Source organism: Etheostoma spectabile, unplaced genomic scaffold (genome assembly GCF_008692095.1).
Source record: "Etheostoma spectabile isolate EspeVRDwgs_2016 unplaced genomic scaffold, UIUC_Espe_1.0 scaffold00018787, whole genome shotgun sequence".
NCBI classification, from domain to species: domain Eukaryota; kingdom Metazoa; phylum Chordata; class Actinopteri; order Perciformes; family Percidae; genus Etheostoma; species Etheostoma spectabile.
Window position 1 is genome coordinate 18,810 of NW_022604466.1, and position 19,678 is coordinate 38,487.

Here is a 19,678-nt window from a genome sequence, read left to right on the forward strand (position 1 = left end):
TCCATGAAGGCTGAACACTCGCCAAGGTACCTGGCCAGGCGCTGCAGCCACTCCTCACTGTGGTTCTCCTTTAATTGCTTGGCCAGGCGGGCCGAGCTGTTCCCAGTGTCCTTTCCCTCAGTAGGCGTATGACACGAATGTCACATGCATACCTACAGTACATAATGCAAAATGAAAATCAAACAGAAATCAAGGGACTGTGACAAGATAAAGTCAAGAGAAGAAGAAAATCACTGAGGCTGGAGAGGAGGAAACGACTGTGATAATTATAAAACAATGTGTGTGGACAGACAGCAGCTCACTTGTGTGTCAAGATGATACGGAACTCTGACCGGTGAGGAAGGTCCAGCTGGTCTAAAATACTGACACCCGAAGACAGGTAGGATGCTTTGCATCCTGAGTTGCTGCACCTGAGGGTCTCCGTGATCATCAAATAGTTCCTGTCGATATCTAGTACCAGTCGTGCCCTTTTGTGACTACCTCCTCCTGTGAGGTGCCCCCCACATTTGGGACAGATCACTCTGATCCTCCACAGGTGGTATGGCATCCACACAAGAAGGCGGTGGCAGAAAAAGCGTTCTGGAGTGGGGACCTGGTGGTAGATCAGGGATGGGGTAGGTGGATCATACCAGAGTTTCAGGTCATCCCTTAGACGCTGGTTTCGCCACAGTGTAGATGAGATCCACTGCTGGTCTTGAACAGGGAGGCTATTTCTCAGTTTGACAGGCAACCAGGATTGACAGGATCCAGATGATGCAGGCAGAGGCACTAGTGGGGCAGATAAAGTAGATCCATCCTAATTGACAGAAAGAAAAGAGATTGGTGTATAAAAGATAGCTATTGTAAATTTGAAATGTTGAATAAAAAGAATAACTTTTGTAAATGTGAAACAAAACATTAAAAAAAGAATTACAGAGCCAGCTGAATCTGAGGGGATATCAATGGCAGGGCGCTTGTTGGTCCTCACAGAGACTGTAGAAGAGGAAGGGGGAAGAGAGAAAGGGGAGATTGTCCTTATGGTTTTAGGATTGGACGCAGAATGGGAGACAGTGGGACTGACAGAGGCCGCAGCAAGGTTTGATTGAGGTGCAGCAAGAGGGATGGTGGTTTTTATTGCAGAGGTGTCAATCAAACTGCCAGATGACGTAGTGGCAATGCTGGAAACAACCTGGAAGATAAGAGAAATTGCATGCAGAGTAGCACGCAAACTATTCTCCCAAAGAGATACAATTTTAAAGTTTCAAGTTTAACACAAGGTCTTTTTAATTCAGTTTATTTAAGAAAAAGGGAGAGCAAACTAATAAAAGGCATTATTAACTAAATGCATTATAATTAAACAATATGTGGCATCCTACCTGAGAAGGTTTCCTGGCCATACTGAGGTTGGGCTTCAGTGTTGCAGTATGTGAGCCACCGAACCGTGGTTTGAATAACTGGGGAAGGATGAAATGTCCCAAGTTACAGTAAATGATCATAGAGTTGTACAGGTCAAAGCAATATACATGTAATTAAAGCTACTGTTGCATTGATTCTGTTTATATGTTTTATTAAATAGTAATGCTGGGTACCATTTCAAGGGAGAATTTGGGTTGCACTGGACCAGCAGAGGGTCCAGCAGCAGTTGGAGCAGCAGGGTCAGCAGCAGTTGACGGAGCTGGGCCAGCTGCAGCAGCCGGTGTGGCTGTCTGCACATTAGTTTTCTAATACAAATATCAAAGAAATCAACAGCCACAAATATAAGTCAATTTTAACAACATACATTATGATTGCATCTTTAGTATTTATCTATCATTTAAATATCCCAATTAACTTTACCTTCTTAGTGTGGAATCCACACGTGCAGACCTGTGCTCCACCGAAAAGAGACGTCTGCCCCCGCTGCTGGAGTGGACACTTCTCTATCTGTAAATAACCAAAATTAAAATGCACCAGAATGTTACATGACATTAATTAATTGTTGATAGTTGTTAAAAAAACATGTAAAAAGCCGTTCCTTAAGATAGAGCTCATGCCATCTCTTTTGCCTCGGGGCTGGTCTATTCCCAGCATCAGTAGGCCAGACCCCTGTAGCGGCAAACGTCCTCAGCCGGGACAGCCATTCATCGTCCCCCATGGCACGATGCCTCTTACCCTTAGATGCCATCTGAGATTAAAACTCAATAGGACAATAGAGCAATAATGTCAATAGTTAGACACTTAATAAGGTCCCTTTATTGTATCCAAAAAGACAAAACTATAGTATAAGATTTAATCAAATAATTATATATTACAGGCATGACCATGGAATAGCTCATTTCTATCATCTATATCTATCTACCTTTATCTTATAGTAAAGCATGATGTAACATTGCTAGTACAGGGGCTTGAGTCATAATTGAGGCTTATTATAATCATTATCAATATTAATATTATTATATTACAATTATATTTTATTGTCAACAAATACTACAGTGGACTGAACTTGGGGTAAACGTTTGAATGCTAATCTTAAAGTAATATAAATTATAAGGGACTGATGTCAATTCAATCAATTTATCATTTCTCTCTCTCTCTCTCTCTCTCTCTCTCTCTCTCTAAAAATTATAAAATATATTACAATAATAATTTTTTAAAATAAAAATTAAATTACAGCTAACGTTAACTTAAGATACTGACTTTACTTAACATATTGATGTTACTTTATACGTAACGAAATACACGTAACGTAGCCTATCCTGTTGACTAACGTTATACTCTTCTCAACTAGAAAAGTGCACCGCAACATGACTTCGCAAGAAAATAAACACATAGCTACATACATTACATGAACATGTAACAGGTTTAATGCACAACATGTGACGGTGACGTTTGGCCTAACGTTACCGTAGCGTTAATACACTAACTACTACTGCTTACAGTAGCATAACGTTATAAGCTTGTTCTTAACTAGCAAAGTGCACAACAATATGACATTGCGGTCAAACAAATACATCAATTACATGAACTTTTGACAAGTTTAATTCATGAGATTTGGTGCCAGTAATAACTTTATTTATTTTCCGTGGAAAAATACCGAGATGAGTCGTCTTCTCTTGCGATTGCGGCAAAGCTGCCATTGAAGCCGAAAATGCGTTTTGATTGGTAGGAAATGGAGATGGGCGTTGCCAAGAGGAGGCGCTTTTTTGATTGGCAAGAAATGGATATGAAGTCTCTCGTGATTGGCAAAAAATGGAAGGGAGCTTTGGGTTTGATTGGTAAGAAAAGGAGATGAGAAAGTGGACAAATACGTTCTGGGTAGCGCCACTCTGCTCTGGAATTTCTAATCAGGGGCTGGAAAGTCTGTGATTCACATTTTGATGGAAGGTGGCAACCAAGGCTCCAACAGTTTACGGGTTGCAAAGTTAATCATTTTGTAGACCTTGCAACTATCTTTTGTGTGAGCTTCCTGATTACTAAATGAATAAAATGGAACTGAATTACCTGGACATCAACTTCCTAGCCTCATAGTTGTTGTTTTATGCCCAGGTTGAGTAGGGAGGGAAATGTAATGCATACTCCTACGTTTTATCTTCATTTAATATTTATCATGAAACGAGGAAGTGATATAGAGCCCTAGTAAACAAAAAGTGAGAAAAACAGCAGTGAGAGAAACAAATCAAGGGACTGAAGAGCAGGAAGAGGGAGAGCCAGAGGAGTTTGGGGAGTTTGGAGAGAGGGCATGTGATGAAAGGGAGGGCTCTGACACAGAGAGGGATATTCCAGAGGGTGAGGAAGATGAAGAAGAGAGTGAGGAGGATGAAGAAGAGGGTGAAGAGCATGAAGAAGAGAGTGAGGAGGAAGAAAACCTAAATGGGACAGAGAGAGGAACAGCCAGAGGGACAGCAAGTGGATCCATGTGGATCAAGTACTGCACCATCAGGTTTGTAATGAAGAAGGTTCTTACTATTTTCAAAGCAGTGCAATTACACTTTCATTGTAGGTCTACTGTGTGTCCTTAAAATGGTGCTTTCTGCTGTCAAATTCTTTTTTTGTGTCAATATGGCTCTGTTTCTTTTTTTAAGTACATACTTGGCCTACATTTTGAAATGCATGCAGGTATACATGCATACAGTGGTATGCATGCGTTTAGGAACCCATACTGATGTTGACCAAAAAGAGGAATAAAAAAATCATCTTTAGGAAATTGAGCTTAATGCCTTAATTTAATAAAAAGGAAAAATCCAATCTTTAAGGACACTGATTACATTACCCAGTGATGGTGGTATAGTGGTGAGCATTGCTGCCTTACTAGCAGTTAACCTGGGTTCGATTCCCAGCCATCGCAGTATCTTTTGTTGTGTAGTTACTTGCTTTTTTTGTCAAGAAGTAACCAGAAAGGTTACTTGCCAAACCCAATTTGATAAAATACTAGATCTCTGTTATGGTACAAATAAGGGAGCATATCAGTCAATCAAGCTGCTTCCTCGAGGATCTACAGACACAGGCAGGACCCTACGATTTGCCAGTGTCTGGTAACTCCTTGTAACCAATTGAAAAGTTTATGAACGTTTGTGCAAACAGGTATAACGCTGCTTTTCAGGTTGTTGTGGCCGACTGGTTAAGGCGATGGACTAGAAATCCATTGGGGTCTCCCCGCGCAGGTTTGAATCCTGCTGACAATGAGAGGCATACTTTAAGAGTGGTAGCAAATCAATGACACAATTTGATAAATCACAGGTTACTGAATTGCAGATGTACCTTTGTGAGCAATATTGTGTTATCTCATAGGTACTGGAAGCCATCAGTCTCCACCAACGTGTTTCTTCTCAGTCTGTTTTACAAGATTTGCAGTGAACGTTGTATAGCAGGGCAATCATTAAAAAGTCAAAAAAATCTGAAAATCTTCAGGGGATGTAGCTCAGTGGTAGAGCTCATGCTTTACATGTATGAGGACCTGGCATCTCCAGCAGGTATTATGGTAGAGTCTTTAAAAGAGCTGCAAAGATATTACCTCCTGTGGTAATCTGACTGGTAGACAGCACAACAAGCACTTTAAAGGTACATGGTACTATTTACAGTATTTTTCAAGTGTAGTGTAATGTATTTAATGTTTTATGCTCCAGTTTTTATGGGTGTTACAGCAGGTATGAGCACTGTAATTTCTATTTTTATGGATGAAAAAAACTTCACATGCTATTAAGTTAAACTTTCAGCAGGGGCAGACATTTCACTTGCGACACTTCGTTAAACATCAACAGACTGGAAATATATTTAGTGCTGATATGAAGCACAGCAATTAGCAGAGGATGGTTTCAATCCATCGACCTCTGGGTTATGGGCCCAGCACACTCCCGCCGCGCCACTCTGCTCTGCTGGTCATGGTCAGGGGCTGGTAAAACAACCCGAAATATGTCGGTCAAAGGCAGAAAGGAACTGTTCACTTGTGGCCATTAACGACAATTAAAAAGACAAACTTGAAAATTAAAACAAATATTATGCATTGTCATGTTTCCTGTATTGAGTATCATTGCCAAACATAACACTATACCTTTTAAAAGCGAGAAGTAATACCCTGTCTCCTTCGTATAGCTCCCAGTTGGGGCAGTGCTGGACACTGCTCTCTGGGCAAATCCCTTTTAGGAAGAAACCTCTGATAGATGGCCGGTTGGGTTTGAAATGGCAATAACAGACTGGCAATAACAGTCACAGTAAAAGATAATGGAACAGTGACTAGAAATAGTAGTTTGTAGTAGTTCATGGCACAGCAGGCAGAGATGGCAAAAGTACTCACTTTCCGTACTTAAGTAGAAGTACAGATACTAGTGTTAAAAAATACTCTGGTAAAAGTGGAAGTACTGATTAAACTTATTTACTCAAGTAAAAGTAACAAAGTACTGGCTTGGAAATTTACTTAAGTAAAAGTAGAAACCACTTTTTATGCTTTTTATATGCTGTTGCCTACATTTTAAATGGATGTCTGCCAAAAGGCCTAAAACATCATATATATGATTATTGTGACAGAGAATGGGACTCCAGGTTAATAAGATTCTGATTAATTTGCAAGAAATGAATTCAGTTTTGATTCTGTGAGAATTCACAGATCCAGTTTCTCTTTTTTAATCTTCCCCTTAACATTTAGAATCTGCATGTATGTGTGCGTGCTCAAACATGGCTTCTGGAAAAAGAAAATAAAGGATAAAATATGAATTACTAAACAGATATTAACTAAGTTCCCCATACTTTTAGAGTTGCAACTAACGGATGGCAGCAGCGTATTAGAAATGAACTGACAGCTAGTAAAGCTTTGAAAATAGAGTGCTAATAAAGGGTAATGTCTATTTTTACAAGTGCTGTAAAAGTTGGAGAAATCACAAATTCAATGTGCATTGTATTACTTTTTTTATTAATATGCAAATAGACAATAGACATCCAGCAAAAGTCAAATGGCAAGTGATGTATGCCCACAAATCTGTAGCTGTACATGGATTTGTCCTGGATCCCTTCAAGAACTTGGGAGCAACAAGGGTATTCAGACCTTCTGTAATGCTTAAAGTGTCATAACTTAATTGTGTGTAGGACAGTGGGTTTTAAAAACGTGTTTTTAGATACTGTATATTTGCACACAAATTACACACTTTTCTCTATAAAATAGCTGGCCAACCACCTTCATCAAACTAAACAAAAACTATCTGTTACACTGGGGAAAAGTCTTGAACAAAAAGGCTTTCCCATTGAGAGCAGGAGCTCAATGTGAAAGAAAAAACTCAGGGACATGGAGAGAGAGACTGCAAGTGATCAAATGTACAGTATAGCTCAAAGTCTGTGTGTGCTTGACGTAGGATGAACATCCAAGACCCTTCAAAACTTGTGGAATAACTTCTAAGGCAACATAACAAACAGAACCTTTTTTTTAATGTGTGTGGGTGTACACACATGGGTATCAGTGTGAATGTGTGTTTGCATGATATAGAGAAAGAACCCAAAACTACCAGAAATCTCTGTTTAGCTTCAAAAGAAGCTGGTTTTCAAAGTTTATGGCATCAACACGGGCCCTTTTTGGTGTAGAAATCAGGCCTGCAGCGCTGAACAGTCTCTCGCAGGCAGCGGAGGCAGGTAGTGCCGTGTTAAGCCTCAATGACAGGTGGCATACTGCTGGGAAAGACTTCAGTACATCCATTGTATCACCTGGACACCCCAGGTAGGTCTCCAGCTGTTTGGTATTTTCTTGGGAACTAGAGTGCTTGATTGCTGAAAAAAAGTCCTCCTCCTACGAAGAATGGGACGTATCCCCTTCATTCACCACAACTTGTTCCTTCAGGTGACTTTTGATGTAGTCAAGGCCTATGGAATACAAAAACCAATTAGATGTCAACACTCAAAGATGATTTATAACATTATTTTGAAAAAAAAATAAAATGATTACATAAATATTGCCATTTTGTTTGCACTAAGTTAGGGATACTTCAAATGCTGGACTATAAACTATTATAAGTGTAAAGTAAACATTGCAAGACATACCCAGTTTTAGGATACATTCATCACTTGTCCAGAAGGTCTTGAATTTGGGGACGAGAATGGCAGCGGCAATTAGCTCTGGATCTGTAAGCATCTGTCCAAAACGTTTTTCAAGCCCTGCTAGAAGTGCTTCAATCAAAGGCCGACAGGACTTTGAGGAAATGCAGAGGTGCTGGAGCTTCGCCTGGAGTAGTGTTATTGTAGGTACCAACCATCCCATCTGTACATTGGCCTCTCCCTGGAGAACATCAAGCGCCTTTGCAACTGTACTCATAGTCTTGGTATACTCTGCCAGAAAAGCAAGCTCAACAGGAGTGAACCTGACAATAAAAACAAAAACAATTAATGAATATAGAATTTCATTCATAGTGGGAATCAAAGTATTCATTAAGAAATTTTAAACCCATCCTTAACTGCAAGACATTATCTAAATATGAAGCTATCTCATATTGCAGTCAATAAATCTACAAAATAAAATGGTAAGTACATACATAGTATCTTTAGCGCACTGCAGACAGCTGTGATTGCTCCTTCTCCTTGTTCCTTAGGATTCTCACAATCCTCTCCCCGGCAAAGAAAAGGGAGTTCCACCGTGTCTCATTTGGCCTCAGGAGCTGAAGTTTGCAGTTATCTTCTATGATTTCAGCAGCTGTGGTAGATCTTGAGCTTTTGCTCCACAGACTTGAACACTTGGAGAATGCTGAACGAGACAGCCGCCTGTACACTGGATTTCCATTTGCTTTCAAGGCATCAGCAGTGGAGATCAGGTTGAGAAGGTGGCATGTACAACGTTGGTGCTTTGGCAGCTGGTATTCCAAGCCATTATCTTCATCCAATATTGTCCCGGCTTCAACAAACTCGACACCTGTGATATCTCCCCCCTCTTCTTCATCACTCTCTCCTCCCGTACTTTCCCTCGCACCCTGAAGTGCAGTATCTGGATTGTTATTTTCTTCCAGCTCACCATAGACTCTAAAGGCCTTTATGAAATTTGAAGCATTGTCAGTTGTTGTGCAAACAATCTTTTCTTGGATGTTGTACTCCACGTGTATATCGTTGAGAGCAATAGCAAGGGCAGAAAAAGTATGCAACCCTTTTAGCTGTTTGCATGCTAGGGCAGCATAGCGCCTCTGCAGAGTTGCACTATCTAGCCAATGCGCAGTGACACCTATAAAACCCCGTCGGTGTGTTGTCCAGCAATCTGTGGTGGTTGCAATAACCTCAACTTTCTTCAAGGCCAATTTCAGATTATTTTTCCTTTTCTTGTGTTGCTTTCTCCACTTTGTTTTACAGAGTGAAGAAGCATCGTGCCATGGGGGACGATGAATGGCTGTCCCGGTACAGGGGTTTGACCTACTGAGGCTGGAATAGACCAGCCCCGAGGCAAAAGAGATGGCATGAGTTCTATCTTAAGGTACAGCTTATTACATGTTTTTTTTTAAACAACCATCAACAATTAATTAATGTCATGTAACATTCTGGTGCATTTTAATTTTGGTTAATTACAGATAGAGAAGTGTCCACTCCAGCAGTGGGGGCAGATGTCTCTTTTTGGTGGAGCACAGGTCTGACCGTGTCCTTTCTGCTGGACAATACAACGTTCACTGAAAATCTTGTAACACAGTATCTATGAAGTAACACAATATTGTTCATGAAGGCTCATCTGCAATTTGGAATACTGTGATGTGTCATTGGTTTGCTACCACTCCTAAAAAACACTTCTCGTTGTCGGCAGGATTCCAACCTGCGCGGGGAGACCCCAATGGATTTCTAGTCCATCGCCTTAACCACTCGGCCACGACAACATTATATGCAGTGCTATACTTGTTTACACAAATGTTCATAAACTTTTCAATTGGTTAGTAGTAGTTACCAGACACTGGCAAAGGGCAAATCGTAGTGCACTGCCTGTGTCTGTGGATCCTCGTGGAGGCAGCTTGATTGATTGATATGCTCCCTTATTTGTACGATAACAGAGATCTAATATTTTATCAAATTGGGTTGGGCAAGTAACCTTTCTGGTTACTTCTTGACAAATAAAGCAAGTAACCACACAATGAAAACTACTGCGATGGCTGGAAATTGATCCCAGGTCAACTGCTTAGAAGGCAGCTATGGTCACCACTATACCACCATCACTGGACAACGCATTTGATGTCCTTAAAGGTTGGATTTTTCCTTTTTATTAAATTAAGGCAATAAGCTCAATTTCCAAAAGATGATTTTTTAATTTCTCTTTTTGGTCAACTTCAGCATGGGTTCCTAAACGCATGCATACCACTGTATGCATGTATACCTGCATGTAAATTAGCCGCATTGACACAAAAAAAGAATTTGACAGCAGAAAGCACAATTTTAAGGACACACAGCAGACCTACAATGAAATTGTAATTGCACTGCTTTGAAAATAGTAAGAACCTTCTTCATTACAAACCTGATGGTGCAGTACTTGATCCACATGGATCCACTTGCTGTCCCTCTGGCTGTTCCTCTCTCTGTCCCATTTATGTTTTCTTCCTCCTCACTCTCTTCTTCATCCTCCTCACCCTCTTCTTCATCTTCCTCACCCTTGTGAATATCCCTCTCTGTGTCAGAGCCCTCACTTTCATCATATGTCCTCTCTCCAAACTCCCAGAACTCCTCTGGCTCTCCCTCTTCCTGCTCTCCAGTACCTTGATTTGTTTCTCTCACTGCTGTTTTTCTCACTTTTTGTTTACTAGGGCTCTATATTGCTTCCTCGTTTCATGATAAATATTAGAAGAAGATAAAACGTAGGGGTATGCATTACATTTCCCTCCCTACTCAACACGGGCACAAAGCCTGTCATTACTTTACACAAATGTAGCTATTTGTTATTGCAATGCAACAGCAAAGACGGATGAAGTTACGTGTTAACATCATATCATTGTGTAGTGTTTTGTCCTCAGATTTATTAAGAATTATTTAAATTTTAAAATGTTCTATGTAAGTCAATTAGATGTGTCGCACTATATGTAGTAAAGTATACGCAGGAATAGTTAGCAGGGACCTTTATTTTGAAACGCATGACAAGCTACATGTTTTACATAGTAGAAGCACTATGCCGGAGGAATCATGGTATCCGAGTTGGACTCTTTATTGATTTTCCCACGACAACATTGGCTGTAAGTTTAGTATTTATTTCTGTCGGTACTACTTGCATTATTCTTGTAGCTGTAAAGTTAGTAAACCTTTCATTCATTCATTATTGAATTCACATCGTTTCTCTGCTAGCAATGCTATCTCGATGTTTATGCTAGCGCTACGTGTGTGAATGTACGTGACGCTATTAGCTTTACTCTGATGTTTCTGCTAGCGCTATGTGTTTTAATGGGTAGTTAGCACATTGTTCATGTGTTGTATAGTTAAAGATAGCTTAGTATGCTATAGCTATTTGCAGTAGAAGAGACTAAGCTTCCGTCTTTTTCTTTCTGTTTAGTTTTTACTCGTCAATTTCACCTGCCTGAAGATAACAAAAGGAGCAAGACGCTCGTTGTCCTGGCTCGTGAATTTGAGTTTGGCTTTCTGTTAAACTGTGTCAACGTACTGGAAGTGCATGACACATAAGGAGAACAGTATAGTCATAATCTCTTGATGCATCACCCTTTCAGAGTGTCTACCATTGTGTCACCAGCAAAACAGAACAGCAGAGGATGGTTTCGATTCATCAACCTCTGGGTTATGGGACCGGCACTCTTCAGCTGCGCCACTCTGTTGATATTCACACCAGATGGGACTTGAATCCACAATCCCTGGCTTAGGAGGCCAGTGCCTTATCCTTTAGGCCACTGGGGCTTTACATTACCCAAGTTCACCAGTTCAGTAGAAATACGTATGTCGGTAAACGATCCGTCCTGCCTCCATGATCCGTTCTGCGCATGTGCAATTTGTTCGTGCACGCGCAGATGATGATCATGATGTACGAGGATTTACCAGGGATGTACGGCACTGCACGATCTGTTCCACAGTGGCGGTCTGCTGTTCGCCTCCACCTGAAAGCTAACAAGGTTAGTTTAGCTAACAGCTAATTCGGCTAGGCAATAAAGCTGGTGTCCTGAAAAGTTGGATTTTTCTCTTTTGTTAAATTATGCAATTAAGATCAATTTATAAAAGATGACTTTTTAAATTCCTCTTTTTAGTCAACATCAGCATGGGTTCCTAAACGCATGCATACCACTGTACGCATGCATACCTGCATGCATTTCAAAATGTAGGCCAAGTACGTACTTAAAAAAAAAGAAACAGAGCCGTATTGACACAAAAAAAGAATTTGACAGCAGAAAGCACCATTTTAAGGACACACAGTAGATTTTCAATGAAATTGTAATTGCACTGCTTTGAAAATAGTAAGAACCTTCTTCATCACAAACCTGATGGTGCAGTACTTGATCCACATGGATCCACTTGCTGTCCCTCTGGCTGTTCCTCTCTCTGTCCCATTTATGTTTTCTTCTTCCTCAATCTCTTCTTCATGCTCTTCACCCGCTTCGTCATCCTCCTAGTCTTCTTCGTCATCCTCCTCACCCTCTGTAATATCCCTTTCTGTGTCAGAGCCCTCACTTTCATCACACGCCCTCTCTCCAAACTCACAAAACTCAATACAACAACAGGCTTACATGAGCTGACAACATCAGTTATACAACTTACAGTTCTCAAGGACGCACACGATCTCAGCTGATTATCCTCTGGACAGCTTGTCTCTTTTTTTATTCTCTCACTTTTATCTTTGTGTGGCATATGCGCCCGCTCGTGGTGTGAGGCGCGTGTCAGCGCTATTCTTCTCACAATCACTCCTGATATACAACCTTTAGTACAAAACTAAAGTAACAAGCCAGTTTTGTAAAATTTAAGGAGAAGAAAGTACCTATGTTTATGTTAAAATGTAAGGAGTAAAAGTAAAAAGTTGCCACAAAAATAAATAGTAAAGTAAAAAATATCTGAAAAATGAACTTGAGTACAGTAATGAAGTATTTGTACTTCGTTAATTCCTATCTCTGATGACCGTAAAGAGTAATATGTCCATGGTTTGGAAAACTGTACCTTCTGATAGACATAAGGCCACTTGGGTTATCTTTGGGCTGCTCTAAGGTCTTCTGCAGAAGGATAAATCCCAGAGTCATCTCCCTCTACGTTATTTAAGCAACAAACATCCCTGGGTGGACTTGAACCACCATCTTTTCGGTTAACAGCTGGCTGCGCTGACCTATTGCGCCACAAAAACTGCGCCTGTCTGATGTTTTATGAGCGGGACCTCGATCTTTAAGCCACAAGCATTTGCTTTATGGCTTTTTGAGGTTGAGCTGCACATGTATGCTTAATCAAAGAGGAAAGTCTTAAGCCTACTCTTACATGTGGAGACGGTGTCTGCCTCCTGAACCCAAACGGGAACCTGGTGAGGAGCTTGATAGCTGAACACTCTGGCTCCCATTCTACTTTTGAAGACTTTAGGAACCACAAGTAACCCTGCATTCTGGGAGCGCAGTGCTCTGGTGGGGTAATAAGGTACAATGAGCGCTTTAAGATAAGATGGTGCTTGAACATGAAAAGCTTTGTAGGTGAGAAGAAGGATTTTAAATTCTATTCTGGATTTTACAGGAAGCCAATGCAGAGAAGCTAAAACAGAAGAGATGTGATCTCTGTTCCTGGCAGAACACGTGTTGCAGCATTCTGGATCAGCTGAAGAGTCTTTATGGACTTTTTTGAGCAGCCTTACAATAAAGAATTGCAGTAATCCATCTGAAAGTAACAAATGCAACAGTTTTAGATTGCAAAGTAACTGTCCAAGATCAAAGACTTCAATGAAATACCTCAAGTGATCAAAACAGTTTGTCAAAATAGGAAAAGTCATGTTTTTTATTGCAAATTCCAGCACATTTCTAAAACTATTCTTTAAAATATGTTCATTTACCATTCAAAAACAAAAGTACAATCATGAAACACATACTACTTAGATATTATTATGACTGAACACTGTGAGATGTATTCTCAAAGTTATATTTTCAGGGGTTTTCCCTTTATTGGAGAGGACAGATGAAGATGTGAAAGGGGAGAGAGAGAGAGAGGGGGCGAGACATGCAGCAAAGAGCCACAGGCTGGATTCGAACCGCTGCGTAGAGGAGCAAACCTCTGTATATGGGCACCCGCTCTACCCACTGAGCTATCTGGGTGCCTTGTGAGATGTATTCTGACCAATCTACTCTGGCAGATGTAGTAGTGTTGATGTAGCTTTGGTAAACAATCAGCAGCTGGTAGATAAATCTCCCCATCGGGAAATCAAACCCCGGTCTTCCGTGTGACATTGTGTGCTGTCATTCAAAGATTTATTAGTATAGCATTTTATGCGTTGGAACATGTTGCACTATTTGTGTAGGGTAAGTAAGTAACTACAGTTCTGATCTAATACAGGACCAATGTCGGAGATCGGAAAGATTTTTCTGCAGACCTTCACAAGTTAAATTCCATGAAAAGCCGTCTTGGTTCATCTTTCCACTGTTCCTACAATCACCACTCTGGTCTGGTTGGAAACTAAAGGATCTAAACTAAAAGGATGTTCCTCTTTAACTAAAAGGTCTATCTCTGTAGGGATCCATCCCATAATGTTGTCACACACTTAGAATAATAATCTGAGTCTGTCAGCAGCAACAACACAACCTTTAGTGGACGCTGACTTTACCTTTAAATTTAAACAGAGACACAAGGAAGAATAAATCCATCAAATCAAGTCCCCAATAATCAGCATGTGGCCTTGTTTTATTTCAGGTAGTCAGCATGGAGCTGTTCCACATTCCCAGACATTTAAAACAAGTCAATCATTGGCGTTATTCTACGAGTCATATGAATAAATCAGCTGTTTGCTATTTGAGCTGCTCTGTTTCCTGCTGCTCCGTCATTCTTTAGTGTCCTCTGGAAACAGGTTGCTGTCCTTTATCTTTCTTTTGGATGACATCATCAGTGTCTTTGCTTTAGTCTGAAGAAACTCCAACAGATTTAAAACCACATGCAGTCACAAAAAATACAAACAGGGAATAGAAAATATCAGACAAAGAATATGAAATGAAAAGTCCCCAAAGTAGGAAAATATAATGTTAATCTACCAAATAACAATAACTGGAGAGCATCCAATTAAACATGGCCGACTTCCAGTATGTCAGTAATGAAGAAAGGAATGTTTGGATATATTACAGATTCCTTTTATTTTTATTTAACCTTTATTTAACCATTGAGCTACAGTAACTCTTCTTCCAGGGAGTCCTGCCAAGACAGAAGGAAATAAGTTTCATTAAAAACAAGGTTCCATATGTTTTCATACTACAATGGTTCCATACTACACCACAAATCTCTATAGATACTACAACACAAACACTTAAGCTAATGCATACATGCAACTTAAAACCAGGTTCCACTGAGATTTGAACTCAGATCACTGGATTCAAAGTCCAGATTGCTAACCATTACACCATGGAACCTTTAAAAGTGTTGCAAGGGTAGTTAAATCAGTACTTCTACTTTTACCGGAGTATTTGTTAACACAATAATGTGTACTTCTACTTGAGTATGGGCAGTGAGTACTTTTGCCATCTCTGACGGTCATTGGTTTGCAGGTCACTTGATGTAATACAAGCAAATAAAAGAGGCCCCACCCAACAGTTTTGAATGCAAGTTTGTCAAATGTTTTGTGTCAAAAGAAGTCAGTCGTAAAATATAATCAGAAAGCTCAATCTGGCAGTGGAGGCAAAAAAAAACCACTACATTCCAAACAAACTACTTGACCATTGCCTTTCGATTCACTGACAGATCACGGCTACGTCAATGCACTAGACCCACAGTACCCAAAGAATCTCGAGCTTACATTCACATTTATCCAAAAAAGTGTGATGTGTCTTGAGGACAACAAACCACTGAAAGGGTGTCTACTGACGCTGAAGAATGATTTGTTCAATGAGTGAATCACTCAGAATGGACTGTTTGTTGAGCTGAGTTGGGGAAGTTTTGTTTTTTTCCGCCTCCTCTTTCCAAATCATTTGCCTCTTCTACCTAAGATTTGAGATAACACTGTTTGCCTCTTCTACTTCAGATTTAATACATTTATTGTTAATAGATAAATATCACAACATTGACTTCTTGCCCAGCACAAGTTTTTTCACTGAATAATTTGTGGGAAACGACTCTTCAATTCATGCACTATACATGTTTAATGTTATGTTGACTAATGCCTACCTTGATGCACTACCTTGATGTTGCCAGTTGAAGTACAGCACAGTAGAAACCAGTAGTTTATTTAAATGTTTTATTTTTTTAAAATTTAGTTGCAGCCTTCTAGTTACAGTAAGTGCTTTATGCACTTAAAATATATGATTTAAGCAGTGGTAAATGGCTCGACATGCTCTTTTTTTAAACACTGCTATTATTCTGAACACAACTGTACGTGTTTCAGTCCCTCCAGCATTTTGCAATGTTGCAATATACAATTCACACGAATTCGACCAATAACAGAGACTTTTTGTGTGACCCCCAATTTTGACAAATTATTGCAACAAATTTGACCAATAACCGGAGTTTCCCGCTACTTTATCTAATCCCAGCAGTCCCATGTGCCAGTCTTTGTCTCAGTATGTGACCACAAATGGTGGATGCAGGAAAAAACTGGAGATGAGATGTACAGGGTGACGTATCATTGCACTTACAATAATGATCGTAGCTGTTCTCAGTTTAGGTTAAAGCCTAACAAATTCATTATCAAACCAAAGGAATGTGTCCAAGGCCAGGTGAGGAATTAAACAATGTAAAGATCAACAAGCCATGTTAAAATTTGATTAATTCAATAAATAATCTTAAATTCTCCAACCATTTTCATATTATACTAACAATCACAGCATCCCAAGCCTTTTTGGTTACTAGGAAAACTTAGCAAGTTTTATTTTCATAAAGTTTTCTTATTGTTAAACATTAAAAAAAGATATTGCAATACAAGACATTGTTACTTTTATCACAAGACAAAAAGCTCTTTACAAAAGCTCCCGCAAAAAAAGACCACAAAATTCTGGAGGGACTGATGTGCTCGTCTGCTGAAAAGTACAACATACGATCCATTACCCCAGGTGTGTGCGCATGTTTATGCAGGAGAGCACAATGTGATCTTTAGCAGGTTCCATGTGTTGGAAAGCTCAATGTTGCCATTACATGAGGTAGTTTGCAGCTGCTGTTCGTATTATTGTGTGTTGTGTGTAAGGGTCTTTTAAATGTAAATGTGCTGTATTTCACCACCAACATTCAGCATTCACACACATTAATACAACGTGGACGAGGCTGCCGTACAAGGTGCTACCTGCTCATCAAATATACACTCACACACATTTACACTCCGGTGCGCAGCATCGAACCACCAACCTTCCAATTGGCAGGCAACAGCTCTGCCACTGAGCCAGAGCCGCCCGGTTTTAATGCGTCTTTACATGTGCTCATCTGCTGTAAAGCACAATAGTGCTCCATTGGACCACCAGGTCAAAATTGACCTAGGAAAACCAAACACTATGTATTTAAAACCCTAAAATTCAATGAAATAAGTAATTTTAATAGCAAATATCATTGATAACCAATTATGTTATTTTTGGTTAATAGAAACTCATTTCTGATAGAGAAACTTAAGTCAAATTTGACCCCAAGACAAAAACGAAAAAAAAAAAAAACAGAAAAAAACAGAGCCCCATGTTGGGTGGTGGTGTTTTAGACAGTTGGAATACCTGAGTTCTGCACTGTATACTGTGGCTGTATTGGGGCAGGTCGTCTGTCAATCGCAAGATTAGCAATTCCATCCCAGTGTAAAATCCCTGAAATTTACCAGACTAAAATGTGCCTGCATTCTACAATCTTGGCCTGTGCTGACCTCCTGTTCCTCTGATCAAACTAAAGTCTGGTGACAATGCATGTTCACATTCTAAAACTTCAACCTATTGTTCTAGAACTGCTACTTAACATTCTAGAACTACCATGTAACATTTTAGAACTGTAATTAACAGTTTAGGACCGCAACTCTTAAAATTCTACAACTTCAACCAAATTTTCCAGAACTGCAACTTAACATTCCAGAACTGCAGGTTAACATTCTTGAAGTTAAACCTAACATTCTAGAACTGAATATTAACATTCTAGAACTCAAACCTAACATTCTAGAACTACAACATAGCATTGTAGAACTGTAAGTAAGATTTTCGGACCATAACTCTTAAAATTCAAAAACTACATCTTATTGTTCTAGAACTGCAACTTAACATTCCAGAACTGCAGCTTAACATTCTTGAACTTAAACCTAACATTGTAGAACTGCAGCTTACCATTCTAGAACTACAATGTAACCTTTTAGGACTATGAGCAACCTTTGGGAATGCAACTTATAAAATTCTAAAACTTCAACCTATTGCAACTCAGATTTCTAGATGAAAGCTTAACTTTCTAGAACTGCATCTTTACATTCTAGAACTTTAACCTAACATTCTAGAACTGTAGCTTAACATTCTAGAATTTAAGCTAACATTTTAGAATGGCAGCTTAACATTCTAGAACTTCAACCTATTGTTCTTGAATTGCAACTCAGATTTCTAGAATGAAAGCTTAACTTTCTAGAACTGCATCTTTACATTCTAGAACTTCAACCTAACATTCTAGAACTGTAGCTTAACATTCTAGAATTTAAAGCTAACATTGTAGAATGGCAGCTTAACATTCTAGAACTTCAACCTAACATTCTATAACTGCCAAGTAACATTCTAGAACTGTAACATTTCAGAAGTTTTAAGTGAAATTTTTGGACCGCAACTCATAACGTGAGAAGTGCCTGGCTAGCTCAGTCGGTAGAGCATGAGACTCTTAATCTCAGGGTCGTGGGTTCGAGCCCCATGTTGGGCGGTGGTGTTTTAGACAGTTCGAATGCCTGAGTTCTGCACTGTATACTGTGGCTGTATTGGGGCAGATAGTCTGTCAATCGCAAGATTAGCAATTCCATCCCACTGTAAAAATCCCTGAAATTTACCAGACTAAAACGTGCCTGCATTATACAATCTTGGCCTGTGCTGACCTCCTGTTCCTCTGATCAAACTAAAGTCTGGTGACAATGCATGTTCACATTCTAAAACCTCAACCTATTGTTCTAGAACTGCTACTTAACATTCTAGAACTACCATGTAACATTTTAGAACTGTAATTAAAAGTTTAGGACCACAACTCTTAAAATTCTACAACTTCAACCTATTGTTCCAGAACTGCAACTTAACATTCCAGAACTGCAGGTTAACATTCTTGAAGTTAAACCTAACATTCTAGAACTGAATACTAACATTCTAGAACTCAAACCTAACATTCTACAACTACAACATAGCATTGAGAACTGTAAGTAAGATTTTCGGACCATAACTCTTAAAATTCGAAAACTACATCTTATTGTTCTAGAACTGCAACTTAACATTCCAGAACTGCAGCTTAACATTCTTGAACTTAAACCTAACATTCTAGAACTGCAGCTTACCATTCTAGAACTACAATGTAACCTTTTAGGACTATGAGCAACATTTTGGGAACGCAACTTATAAAAATTCTAAAACTTCAACCTATTGCAACTTAGATTTCTAACTAAAGCTTAACTTTCTAGAACTGCATCTTTAAATTCTAGAACTTTAACCTAACATTCTAGAACTGTAGCTTAACATTCTAGAATTTAAAGCTAACATTGTAGAATGGCAGCTTAACATTCCAGAACTTCAACCTAACATTCTAGAACTGCCAAGTAACATTCTAGAACTGTAACATTTCAGAAGTTTTAAGTGACATTTTTGGTGATGGTGTTTTAGAGAGTGGGAATGCCTGAGTTCTGCACCGTATAATGTGGCTGTATTGGGGCAGATAGTCTGTCAATCGCAAGATTAGTAGTTCCTTCCCAGTGTAAAAATCCCTGAAATTTACCAGACTAAAATGTGCCTGCATTCTTCGATCATGGCCTGTGCTGATCTCCTGTTCCTCAGATACAACTTAAGTCTGCTGTAAGCTTTTTTTCATTAGCATAAGGCGCTGTGACTTCTTTGCTGGACGCAGAGCTGACAAGGAAACTGTATAGAGGACGTAACTTTTTTTTTTTTGAGGCACCATTCTTATTTAGAATTAAAATAAACAAGCAAAAAAGAGCAAAAAGCAAGTCAAC

General features: G+C 39.5%; 4 non-coding genes across 4 annotated transcripts; 2 read left to right on the forward strand and 2 right to left on the reverse strand.

Annotated features, from left to right (window-relative positions):
* Positions 1-4,231: 4,231 nt before the first annotated feature.
* Positions 4,232-4,303, forward strand: trnav-uac (transfer RNA valine (anticodon UAC)). Its single transcript has one exon. It is a non-coding gene; the product is annotated as a tRNA-Val (tRNA).
* A 4,893-nt stretch (positions 4,304-9,196) lies between these two features.
* trnas-aga (transfer RNA serine (anticodon AGA)) lies at positions 9,197-9,278 on the reverse strand. Its single transcript has one exon. It is a non-coding gene; the product is annotated as a tRNA-Ser (tRNA).
* Positions 9,279-14,885: 5,607 nt separating this feature from the next.
* trnaq-uug (transfer RNA glutamine (anticodon UUG)) lies at positions 14,886-14,957 on the reverse strand. The gene has a single exon. It is a non-coding gene; the product is annotated as a tRNA-Gln (tRNA).
* Positions 14,958-18,320: 3,363 nt separating this feature from the next.
* trnak-cuu (transfer RNA lysine (anticodon CUU)) lies at positions 18,321-18,393 on the forward strand. The gene has a single exon. It is a non-coding gene; the product is annotated as a tRNA-Lys (tRNA).
* The last annotated feature ends 1,285 nt before the right edge of the window (positions 18,394-19,678 follow it).